This window comes from Alexandromys fortis, unplaced genomic scaffold, assembly GCF_014885135.2.
Source record: "Alexandromys fortis isolate MF-2015 unplaced genomic scaffold, M_Fortis_MF-2015_v1.1 scaffold_11, whole genome shotgun sequence".
NCBI classification, from domain to species: Eukaryota; Metazoa; Chordata; class Mammalia; order Rodentia; family Cricetidae; genus Alexandromys; species Alexandromys fortis.
In genome coordinates, this window is record NW_026067912.1 from 9,226,587 (window position 1) to 9,240,241 (window position 13,655).

Consider the following 13,655-nt stretch of genomic DNA (forward strand, 5'->3'; position numbering starts at 1 on the left):
GTTTGCCAATGTTCAGAAACACTGAATTAAACTTAGACAAACCAACAAAATATAACTACACACTGTTCTTTGTAGGGATTAAAATAGTAAAGGGAAACATAATTTTAGTAATATAATCCGGTTGTGCCCAAGATATCACCATTTAAATGTGTAATGACTATAAAATTATTGAAAAATATTTTGCATTCTTTTTCATACTAAATATTTGGAATGTAGTGTTTGTATTTCAGACTTAGATCCTCTTAATATCAGTGTTAACTGTTCATGAGAAATACATGTATTATATTTGAAGTGTATAAAAGTTATAGTTGAGATTTAAGTATGGGGGTTGTTTGTGGTACCTTTGGACTGGGCTCCACAATGGCATTTTAATTGGTTGTGGCTTTCTGTAATGCTCTGATGCCTAAGGCAAAGAGAAGTGTCCTTGATGAGGATTGAGGACCACAATTATCTGTGGGTGAAAGGACAAATATTTAGAGTGTTGTTACAGATTATTCTGGTTCAGTAAAATAAAGGTTGTAGACATTTCTCCAAGATCCATGACTTCACTAGCCATGGGTAGGTATCTGGGTATCCAGTAAAAGACATGGTTTCTCTCTTGTTGACTGGATATTAATCCAATTAGAAAGCTGTTAGTTACCAGCAAGAACAGTGTAGAATAGGGGATGAAAAAATTATAAAGGTCAGAAGGTTTACTATGAGACTGTGTCACCCACATGATAGCCTGAATATGAACTGAATGAGGACAGCAACAATGGTCATGACAAAATGGTTGGGGAAAGCCCGTAGGGCCTCACCTTGATCCTATACTATAGCTACAGGCACCTAAGCAATGCTGAGAGTGGAAGAAATAGTCTTTCTTGGGGAAGAGCACACCATCTACTTATTAAATAGCAAATTGTCTACCCTGAAAACATACATGTAGGCAACATTACACAGACTGAGCAGCTTATATTTAGGAATATGTGTGTATGGATGTATGCATGCATGTATGCATGTGTGTATGTATGCATATGTCGGTCTATATGTATGTGTATATATATTTATATATAACAAGTTAATGAAAAACAGGAGGGCATACATTTGAAAGAGAGCAAAGAAGAGTAATGGGGAGGGGGTTAGAGGGAAGAGAGGGAAGAGGAAATAATGTTATTGTAAAATAATCTCAAAAATAAAAGAAAAATTTAAAAATGAAAAAAACTGGCAAAGTTAAAACCCCTCACAACTAAACAAAATAATTATTCATAATCAAGCTCTTTAGAGCAAGCTTAAAAGTTTTCCAATAATTACATTGAGTATCATCTCAAAATCTGATTACAAGTCAAAGAAAGCCAGTCAGAGAAAGCTTGAGTTTTGTTTGGGTGGTGGATTTACTGCTTTCAATCCCACTTTGGTGTTGTTGAGTTGTAGAGTGATTCCTTTATACTAGTCTGTGTTCCGTATTTATTAGATAAGCATGAGGTAGCAACAGAATTACCATTAGAATCAATTATGAAGAAATGGATCAAGTATCGGCCATGATGCCTGCTGGACAGTAGACTTTCAGTTAGCACCTCTCTTCCTGTCTCCTAACTAAGCAGCCCCCTAGTCAGATCTCTGTATTAAGAGAAAAAGTAAAATAGAAGTGACAAAGAATTTCCTGTCTGTACCTCTTTGCTCATGATTGCCTTTCTAAATCCATTCACCTCATCCTTTCTTCTCTTGTTGCCTTTCTTGTCCATGAAACTCACCAACAAACAGCATGACCTTCATAAGCTTTCATAGATTTCAAGACATTTGACTTGTTAACACTTACTTAAATTGATATCGCATATTCTTTGTCTAACACAACAGTTGCATGGCAGTAACTCATAGGGACAAGCCAACCCATGGCCCTGGTTTATGTGGCCAACGCAGGCTAGCTTGCTGACATGGCATGGTCCCTTTCAGTGGCCTTGTGTTCTCAAAGGCCCAAGTCCAACATTGCTTCCCTTTCTACTTTGAAACTGACCACCAGCTATTATTACTTTCTGTCGTCACCCTGTGCTAATGATTTTGTTTATCTGTTACCATAACTTCTCTGCCCCAAGTAGGCCCATAAGTATATTAATTCTGGTTCATTCCAATGTTAAATCAACACTCTAAATCCCCAGGCTATCTTCCAAAAACCTAAGGTTTCTCACCTAAACTGACAAAGAATTACTTCCTTCTGGGTCCCAAAGCTGTCTACTGGCTTTTGGAGTCAGGGCTCGTGTGTTTGTGTGATCTGGATGGACAGATGTTCTGCAATGGGATTTTTTTACTTAGAAATGTATGGAACTTTTCCTCTTCTGCTGAAATATCACCCTGGTTGCTTCTCAAGCCTAAACTTGGGTCAATCCCATCAGCTCTAAAGAGGATTTTGCACAGACTAACAGTAATGCCCTGAATGAGCTTCTGGGAGAAGAAATCATTGGTACTCTTCTAACAGACAGGTGACATTTTAGTGACAACACAGGATGGTATCTAAGATGCTAAGCAACAGCAAACTGTTGCATATCAACTTGTTTTTAGTAAGAACTTGAAGGAGGTTTTAGGTTGTTCAGTTTGATAGTGACTTTAGGACTTCCAGGTTCTCATACCTATTGAGAAATTTTGAAATACGATTTTATTCTCTGTAAGAAATTATTGTGCATTTTCAAATTTTTAGAATTGTTTTTCAAAGTTTATATGCCTTTAGATGTCACGAAACTTAATTTTTTCATTTAAGGCTTTAGGACAAATAGAGCTAGGGAATGGTTTCTGGTTCAGCCCAGTTCACCTAATAAGATAACCATGACATGTCTGCCTGAATTCAAATTTATTTTCTCACACTGAAGCCCTAGAGATGTATAGACATTACATTTATTTTTAAGTAAGATTATATTAGAATTTTAAAGATAATTCTATTTGCCCTATCAATGTTAAATATGAAGGTTATTTGGAAAAAATAAATCTTCATACACATCATCACGTGTGTGTGTGCGCGCATACATGATTTTTAGGAAAAAAAAAAACAAAATTATGTTTTGTGACACTTTCCCTGAGTCTAGCACTTGTCCATTATAACATTATAATTGATATAAAGTACTTATAAATTGATAAGAAAACAATACATATTAAAAATTTTGCAAACAAAATTGATACTCTCTGTTCTAGTCGTGTCTTTATTCATACAATATATAAAATGTTACATATGGAATTAGGTATTTTTATTTTACACCTCTTCACTTTTTCTTTCTTGGAATAGGTTGCCATTATTTCTTTGAATAGAGAGTAATGCAACCTTTCTGTTGGCAGTGTAATTCCACAGAATAAATATGCTATAATTTCTTTTTATCAATATGCCATGCGTATTTCTAATTTTTTCACTAGACATTAAAGCTAACATTCTCATCCATGTCTTGTTAGAGAGCTCTGCGTGTTATTTGCTTGAAGTCAACTCCTAATATCAGAGTTAATGAGTCCCGGGTTATGAAAAGGTATTGTTCATCAACAATGTAGTAGATACTGTGAAATTTCTCCCTACGGTATGCTTTCTATTGATTTACCTATGCCTCCGCCACTATGTTTTATGTCTAACTGAACTACATGAAAAGGTATATTTGATTTTTATATCTCTGATTAATACTTTCCTTTCCCTTTCTAAACTTCTTTTGATAAGGAAGTGTAGGCAAACCCTAGTATTTTCTTATCTATGCATATGAAATCAATATAATGGATTTATCAAATGCTATATGTACAAAGACTAAGAGAATGCGTGTGTGTAGAGCTAGCTATTTCCCACATGCATATACTGTTTCTTCTTGTCCACCTGCCACCTTTTTAAATGCACACACACGTGTGCACACACATGCACACACACATGCACACAGTCAGCAGCATCTGTCTCAAGCAGACCAAAGTCTATCACTAAAGAGGTTATGCAGTTGGAGAGTATACTCTTATTGCTTCTACAGCTACATTTTGTAACTTGCTACTTGAGAAACTTTGATGAAATTGCCCAATAAAACCCTTTCAGGTTTAACATTTTTGGATCTGTATTTGTGTTTATGAGTTTTCCGTATTATCACTGGAGATTTGAAAAGCAGTAAAAATTGCTCCTCAATCTAATGAAGCTGCATTATATTTCAGTATTGTCTTTTCTGGTCCAGACAGCAAATTATCTTTCACTGTATGCCCTTGTGCTCTAGGCCTTGTGATATCATGAGTTTTGATTGGGCAAATCACATTTTGATAAACTTTTCTACTCTGAGGAGTAGAGCTAAAGTACTTCCTCTCTGACAGTCCATCTAGGGATACAAACCTTCGACTTTAACTCTCATACAGAACTATTAGGTTTTTTTCATAAAATATAATAGGTAACAACCCTCAAATTTAAATGTTCCCCTTTTCCCTCTGACTCCATAGAGTAAGATAAATATTTCAGGTTTATCTGATCCATTCTGGAGAGACAGAAGCAGAGCCAGCAGTTCCTCACCTCTGTTACCGCATGTCTCCCTATTCATTCCAGATCCACCTTGAGTCCTGGAGTTCAGAGAACTGAGTGGCAACCCCAAAGCCTTTCTTTGCTACCCTTCAGGTACCTAGCAAGTCACTTGTCCTGATGGCTAAGGCACAGGCTGTTCATCTCTAAAGCCCGAATATTATTTGCATCTGATGGAGACAGCCACCATTGCAATCTGAGATTATGTGGCCAGGGTCTTTAGTCATTCTCGTGGCCTTTGCACACTTAGCACTGGTTTATTATCTGCATAAATATCTCTTTTGTGTCCCATCAGAAATCTGTTTTTATTTGGTTTGCATCACTTTCCACATAGGATGAATGTAAGGCAGGTATCATTAAGGGGTCTGGCTGGGCCTTACTAACTCACTGAGTCTCTCATTCTTTTGCTTTCTGGCTTTAATTGTAGTCGGTTAGAAACAGCCACCTGGATGAATTACCTGTTTTAGATTTCGAGAAAAACAATCAATAGCTTCTCAAAAACAGAGCAGTGGAATGTAAAATTCCCCCGAGATCCACTGGTTGTCCTGTCTTATAGAGAAGAATTTTGCGATTCTGTATTCCAGGATCTGGGCAAACCAAGTTGCCCTCACATGGCTGATCCCTCTTTTCCTCTTGTCCCTTGTCTTCCTATCCATCACCATCTCAAAAGCCTACACCTCCTGATGGTTAACCAATGCAGGCTGGAAGCCAGCTTGGTTTCTGGAGTCTACAAAGCCATATTCATTAATTTATACCCGTAGATGTTGAAGTTTTGAAAACTGGAAAAAAGCAAAAGAGAAGCCAGAGTCAACCCTGCATTTTTCCCACCTACCTGCAATGGATTGGCCTTTCCCTAGCTCACATACTCCTGTCTCCTGGCACAACTCCCAAGTCCTCTGTCTTTCCCAGATGCCTGGCTTTAGTCTTTTATTCCTTGCGCAGATGCTGCTGCCGAGTGTCTGTGGGCCCTGCCCTACGTGGACTCCCTCTTTTCCTCTTCCCTTCCATTTGTTGGTCTCATCTTCCTGACATTTCTCTCTTCCCCACACCTAAGAGCCAGCTCTGTATTTACATCTTTGCTTCTCTCTCCTGGCTTCTGTCTCTATAGTAACAAAGATCAAGCAGAAAAGCAAGAAATGCCGGGTTCTATCAGCAGGGGGCGGGAGAGTCCCGAGAAGAAAAGGGAAGGAGCTTTCCAGAAAGCCATAAATTCCATCCTATGTGTGATGATTGCTGATGTGGGTCAGACACCCTTTGTTTCCCATTTTCCACCGGCTCCTTTCTCTTGCTTAGAGTATCACTTCCTGCAGTGCCTGCTGGGGTGGAAGAAGTTGTCAGAACTGAGGGCGGTAATCCCTGCTCACCTAGGCTTGTTACCGGCTGCCTACTAGCTTCGTTTCAGACTCTGCTCAATAGGTGTCGACCATGCAGCAACCTGGCCATCCCTTCTGGCAAGTCTAATTCTGTAAACTGGAATCGGACCCAGGGACATGTAGCTTTTAGAAGTTATCCAGGACTTCCCAGTGCAGGTCTCCAGAGAGGTGTTCAAGTACCAACTAAAGCTGCCTTTTAAATATGGAAAGGTTCAGCCCTAGACAATAGGTAAGACTTTCTGAAGGGTGAATTCGACAGATTGACAGATCCCAGCATCCCAAATATCTGTTTCATGAAAACCACCCATCTGAGGTATCCAAGAACATTTGTTTCTCAATTCAATGACGAATATAGGCAAGGTTTTTTCCCCACAAAATCTATGAAGAATTCTAGTGTTCGAGGATATGGATTTTAAACATTCAGTCTTTTGATAAATGCCAATCTTCGGCCTTGATTCCCACACACTACTTGATGTAATAAATGTGTAGTTGCCTGTGAGCGTGAGTCTAGTTGTTAGTTGTGAAATAGCTTTATGAATACATGTGATTAACCTTACAACACGATCAAATCAAAATGAGTGAGTTTTTCAGATCAGCAAACCTCCTTCTGTGTGCTCCGTTTTATCCCGTTGCCTATTCTGGATCCTTCCTAAGCACTGAAGTTCTTTCTGTTCCTCCCACTAAAATGACCATGGTGAAGGTTCATTTCACAGGTTCGGGCCGTACACAGCAGGGTGCATTCTAATCTCACTTTGCCATAGTTAGACGAAAGATAGCCATGATTGTTGGATTAAAATACCCAGGTATGTGAACATTAAATTCAATGTTTTGTCAGAATTCCACAGAGAACCAAGAAAAGGATATTAATTTTAAGTGAATAAGTACAATTTTACTCACAGTCTGGGGAATATTATAAGATTACAGGTATAGCTAATTTTAAGAACTTTATGAGCTTTTGTAGAATACATACTCAAGGGGGAAACCAGCAAGAAATTGCATGTATATAATTGAGCAACAAATAAACCACAGTAGAGATGCTCAGTGGTGCAACTGGAAAACTTGCCCTCAGAATTTCAGTTGAATTCTGTCCCTCAGGCTTTACTGGAGCCCGTGTTCCTGGAGCTTTTGCTTTGGGGTTTTGTAATGTCAAGGGGAGGCATAATTGTATTCAGATCACTGGTTGGGGGGGCTTTATGAAGGGGCTGAAAACCCTAGAAAATAAAATCTTGGAAACCAACTAAATGCCCTTGTGTTTTATTAGCTAGTGCTTTTCATAGCTCATAATAAAGTCAGCTGAGAAGGTCATTTCTTGAACAGTGCTAAGCATATCATAGTGTCTGACTTCTCAAATTGTTTATAAGCAGACAGGGTGAGGATTTTTAATAAATACTTGGCCAAGAGAAGTGTTCTGGTATGTATGTTTATGAATCAAGCAATGAAAAGTTGAATTGGATTCCTCCTCCCCACTCCCTCTTCTCTGCCATCACCCCAGGGCAGCAAACTCCAACTGCATTGAAACTATGGTTACTATATTCTTGCTCTTCTTTCTGCATCTTGTAATTGTAGAAATCATGGGGGCATTGCAGAGCTATTTACATATTCTCTTTCTAACTCAGCTGAAGCAGTTGTTTTCACCTTCGTCTTTGCCATCTCTAGCCATTCTTCTTGAAGTTTTTCTGTAGTCAAATAGAGGGATCCCATTGGGAAAATGTTTATCTAAGAACTTTTTTCCAGCTCAAAAATTGAGGTATAAATATGAGAATCAACATCAAGTGGCTTCATGGAAGCAGTGTAACAGAAAACCATCATGAAGGTATAGGGGTCAGACACACAAAGCACAGAGGCTTGTTGCAATAGTTTTCAGAGTGTTGAAGACTAGACAGAAAGGAGATAGATGCAAAGAAAAGTGTGTGTGTGTGTGTGTGTGTGTGTGTGTGTGTGTGTGTGTCTAATATCTGCAGGAACAGCACTAAAGTTAGAGGCAAAAGTATATTGTGATGAAGCACATATATAATTCATATCTTTGTATTCATGCTATTTTGTGGAGAAATTCACTTTATAAAATAATGAAATTCAGTCCAATAAAACTGAACTAATATACAACATTGCTGATGTACAGTTATTTTTCTACTTGATTTATGGAACAAGGTGAGCAGGATAAAGTAGTTTGGCCCGAGTTCAGTTTTTACCCATTTGAACTCCCATCTTTCAAGCTATGGGTTTAGGCATTGAACTGTTGCTTCTGTTTGTCTTCCTTAGATATGGAGTTAATTATGCCAAGCTGATTGTGGTCTTTAACACTGATGAGTGGCCTTGGAAAGGTTTGTTGGCAATTTCACTTGATACTTCTTTTTTGTTGAAGGTACAGTTTGAAAAGTGAAAGCCAGCTAATCAGTTTAGGTTTAATTTACACTGATTTTGTACATATTCTTCTTGTCTTTCATATGAAAATATATTATAGGTGTTTTGTTCCTAATACTAAGAGGAGAGGGCCATGAAGCTTTCAGAATGGCATCACTTGAAATACGGCAAGCATCCAGACAGGTGTAATTTAGGTACCTCTTTCTGGGGAACACTGATATTCATTAGGGGAGGCTTTTGTCCTTAGTAAGTAAAATTACGCATACTGCAATGCCTCTCCTGTCATTCAATATTTATAATTCCATTGCATTTTCTGCAAGAAGAGTCTTTTCTGGTTATTCTGCGGTTTGAGTTCAGGACCTTGAGCATGCAAGACAAACACTCTACCCATGAGCTAGATCCCAGTCTAAACATAATAGTCTTACATCATATAGTAGGATTTTTTATAATTTTTTCCAATTTAAATCAAATATATAAAGAAATCAAAACAAAGTCTTTTTTATTGAAACATGTTGCATGGATATTCTGCATGGAAACATCAAAGTATTGTTTAGTGTAAGTGTGTATCTGTCACATAATAACAAAACAAATATTGGCCTCTTAAGTCTAATGGTTTGATGCAATGCCTTGTATCACAATTGGCTGGAGTAGTTGGTGCTTCATAAATTGTAGGAGGTGCAGAAAGGAGAGAGGTCTGTAGAGAAGATCAAAATAGTTACCAACAATCTCAAAATGCATAAGTGTATGAAGTATTTCCACATGACTTTCTTGGTCACAAACTACTTTTGATGCTCCAGCCAACTGTGAGTTACTTTTAGCTAACCCAGCTTGAAGATGTAGTTCCTAAGATGTCTTCATCCCTTCATATGCTCACTTAGTTGATAGATGCTATTATTAAGCCAGCCCAGCATTGCAGATCTGTAATCAACCCTAGATAACTGGGATATTGAGAAAGAAAGATGACAAATGCATAGCTGACTGGGTTACAGAGTGAATTCAAGGTAAGCATGGGCCACTCAGTGAGACCCTGTCTCCAAAGAAAGGTAAAAAGAAGCCTGTGGATATATGAATGTCCAGTGTCAAACAAAAGAGGATGGAATTAGATAATATAATTCAAGGTTTTACAGTGTGCTACTCCTTCTTGTTTCTGGTTGAAAAAAGAGAAAAGAAAAGAAAAGAAAAGAAAAGAAAAGAAAAGAAAAGAAAAAGAAAAGAAAGGGAGAAGAAAGGAAGGAAGGAAGGAAGGAAGGAAGGAAGGAAGGAAGGAAGGAAGAAAGAAAGGAGGAAGGAAGGAAAGATAGCTAAGAGAAAAATAGAAAGCTGGGCAGTAATAGAGAAGTCTTTAATTCCAGCCCTTAGGAGGCAGAGGCATGTGGATCTCTGTGTTCTGTGAGTCCAAGGCTAGCATGGTCTACAGAGCTAGTTCCAGGACATCTAGAGCCACACAGAGAAAACCTTTCAGGGGTGGAGGAAGAGAAGGAGGGATGGCAGGAGGGAGGAAGAGAAATTTTGAAAGTGATTTAGGAAAATTAGTTTTGTTGTTTTTATTTTCCTCCAGTACTTCTCTGTACGAATGCTAAGTCCTGTGGAAGCTGGAAATCCTGGGTTACTGCACTCTGCTTCACTTACTACAGGCTCTGCCCACAGGAACCTTTAGGTATAGTCAGAATGAATACTATCTTCAGGCATCTTCTTCAAATGATAAAAGAGTCCATCAGTACATTAGGACTTTTGGTGGGATTTTTTTTGTTATCAATTACAGTGTTTTATTATTTCTTGGTATGTACTATACCAAGAAGGCTATATACTTCTTTATGAATATATATCAAACCTACATACATATCACATTATTTTTAATCTGGGTAGAGGTACATTAAAACTCAGCTTTTCACAGATTGACTTTGTATTCAGGTACCCAGCTGCAATTTGAAATCTAATAGCAATTTAATTTTGCTTTTCATTCTTTCGATTCCGGAAATGTCACCACAGACTCTATTTCATTTGAAACATATACAAGCAGAGATATCACTATGCACAGTCGTTCTCTAATTGCACCATATCTCATTAGATTGCACACATTAATTTCACTCTATTGGAGAAAAAAAAAAGAAAGCTGGAAGGAACCGCATGGTAGTTAACTTCCTATGAATTTTTATGAGTAAATATACACATTGGTTTGATGCGACTGCTGAAGTGATCCTTGGAATTTCATTATTGGGGGACTAATATGACCAAATATGTAATTACAGAGTTGGTAAGCTTAACGACTCTGAAGAACTTATGTTAATGTAACTGCTTATTTAAAAATTGAGTCTCAATTCTGATTCTTTGATTCTCCCCACTGACAATGACATCCTTTTCTATACCATGCCTCCTTTCTTCTAGACAGTGTTTTTTACCATCTCTTCTCAGACCATACACAGACATACATATTATTTATAGATTATACATTACTTAGTTTGCATGTATACAGATCACATGATTTTATAAGTATCTCTTTTCAGGAGCTACTATTAAAGCACAGAAGGTTGTAGTGTGGGAGAAAGCAATCCTACTGGCTTAGGTCTGAGAGTCTAAGGGTGAAAGACAAAAATGCATGAGCGAACAAACAGGTCACTGGTGAGATGGATTCAGGTCATGATAATGGTAGAAAGCCTTGTAACAAAATTATACAACATGAAACAGCAACTTGTTAGGAAGGTTAACCTCAGGTATGATGTTTCCTAGTTACTTTGAGGGGAGGACTTTGGATGCGACAAAGCCTAGGATGAAGGATGTGCTAGACTGAAGGAGAGCAAGTGAGGGCCCTGGAGAAGGGTCAAGTGTGAAGATTTGCTCTAAGCATTGCACAAGCCAAGCTGGGAGGAAAAGAAAAGCAGCAGGTGTGTGGGGATCAGGGCCTATAGGCTACATTTCTCCTTTGCTGTGTCTCATTTGCTTTGTTTAATAATTCGTAAGCTTTGCCAGATAGCTCATTTATAAATTATACCCTTTCAAATCTTAACTTTCCTAGTAGCGAGAAAAAGGAATTATCGCATTCAAAGAGGCAAGGTGTTTTCTTTTCCATTTAAGTTTCTGCGTGTATTCTCAGATTTTTATCTGCAAAATACTATATTGTAGCCAATGGAAATATTTTTTTTCTTCCGGGACAGAGGTGTCATTGGTGAATGGTTAGTCCCTGTATCCATCATTATTTTCTGTCAGAGTGGGAAAGCCAAATGATGCCGATGCTTATTTTCCCAAAACATTGCATCTAGGATATATTTAGTTGTTGGCATAATCAGCTGAATTTGCGGTTAACTGTCCTATTTTCTAAAGGCCTCATTCTGTTAAACACATGCACTTGCTCAAATTCCCCTCAATTTGCTGGTTCGGGTCCTAACCTCCACAGGCTTTTTATTATCTCCCCACTCTTTGCCCCTTATACGGAATTAATACTACCTGTAGGTTTAATTAACTTGCTGTTTATTTCTCTGGCCTAGATCATAATGAAGATGTTTAGTGAGACTTGAAAGATGCTCCTACGCTGAATATAATTTGCCATTTAAGTCCTGTTTTGTTTTGGCTTCTCAATCCTGCTTTCAACAAATATTTCTCTTTAACCTGGATCTGGGGTAGAGATAAGAGTTGGTGACTCTCTCTTCCTGTGCCTCATTTTATTTAAAAATGAGGCACATAGTTAATTAATGTAAGTGCTTATTTCCTCAGTTCTGTCTGGGTTATTCTGCATTGTATTTTATGGAAGAAATTTAGCTATCCACCCTGCAACTTCCCACTCTTTACAGAAGCCACCCACACCCCATATCTTTCTGCTGCAATCTTGAAATTGTCTTACGGTCATTTCATTTCTTAAGGCAGTCATGTGATCACTCAGGAGAAGAATTTCCCTGACTGATCTAAAGGCCAAGAAATCATTCGTATTTATGAGTATTGTTTTTCATTGGTTGATGCGGCTTAGGGAAGGTTATACTGAAGTCCTACAGTTAGGTGCTTCTTCAAATACATTCCCAAATAACAGGGCTGTATTTTGGACCTATCAATGGTGAATTTTTATTTTTAACAACAGCAAGCAGTGAAATCGGGACTTCTCTGGCCATTCTCTATCCCAGGTCCCATTTTCTTCCATTATGCCACAGTGTTTTAGGCCAGCCAAATCAACCTTGCCTGACAGGTGCTGCGATCTGTGATCTGCCACTTCTACCTCATCGCTTGGCTTTCCTGCACTTGTCTCAGCATATAACCATCTTTCTAAAGAGGGTAGAAGGCTGGAGGAACTGGACAGGGAAGGCAAAATGTCTTGGGAGGGGTTGCAGTTTCTAGTAAAGATCAGGAACTGACGTCCTCCCCTGATTCAACAGACTAAGTAGTGTCACTCAGAGAGGAAGTGACTTGGGGTCCTGCATGGTCCCTGAGGTACACACAGCATGTGACTCAATGCTCATTTCTAAAGAGGAGAAGATGGGACAGTGGACCCCAGAGAAGGAGCAAGGCCAGGGCCTGTCAGGACATGGCTAAGGTTTTTCAGTTTCTGAGGGAGGAAGTGAGAGATAGTTCTATGGGTTCTTTAGGCAGAGGCTGTGCATCAAAGGCATCTTAGAAATTAATCAAGAGGGGTCTCTTACTGAGAACTTAAGAACTGTGGGGGCTGGGGCCTATGGAGCATTCCTAGCATCAGACAGAGCAGACAGTGGCAGAACCCAAGGTACGTGTACCTGGGACCCTCATAATACAAGGGCACAGAAGAAATGTTTGGTAAAATGGACCTTGGGCTTTTCCTTGACTCTACTATCCCAAGCTCAGCTTCCAGGGATGCTAGTCAAGTAATCTCTTTTGTGCCCGTTCCCTTTATTCTTTCTCTGCTTCCTCCTTAATCCAGAAAGATCAGAAGCCAAACCAGCAGAGCTAAGTCTGGGAAGAAAGAAAAAGAGGAGAGCAATAGAGCTATCATCAGTGACCAGGAACCGTGGGCCTCTTTGCTGACCATTTTCAGTTTGAATTCAGCTGAGGAAGGAGAGATACAGTGACTTCACTTTTAATGAACTTCTGAGTTTCGATTACTGTCTTGGTCTCCACGTTTTGATTATTGAAGAATGCATTTTTGTTAACGACACGTCACTTAAGGACTTTTCTCATCAGAGAAATTATAAAACTCCTGGTGGCAGGCTAGGTTGTCTCTGAAGAGTAGAGCAGAGACAACCTCTGCCGGGATAATCTATCTTCAGGATCCATGCCTTTGCTTTTAACATATTACAGAAGTCTAAGTTTTCAACTTAGCGTATGCTTTTCTGCCTGTAGATATTTTTGAGAGTAGCTTGAAAGATGACGAGGCTTATAAAAAATCAGTGTGGATACCTTCAGCAAAACAGCTGGGGAATACCCATGGGCTTAGCTTATTCAGTCTTTAATTGATAATATACTTTCTGTCTTTGATGTCTGTA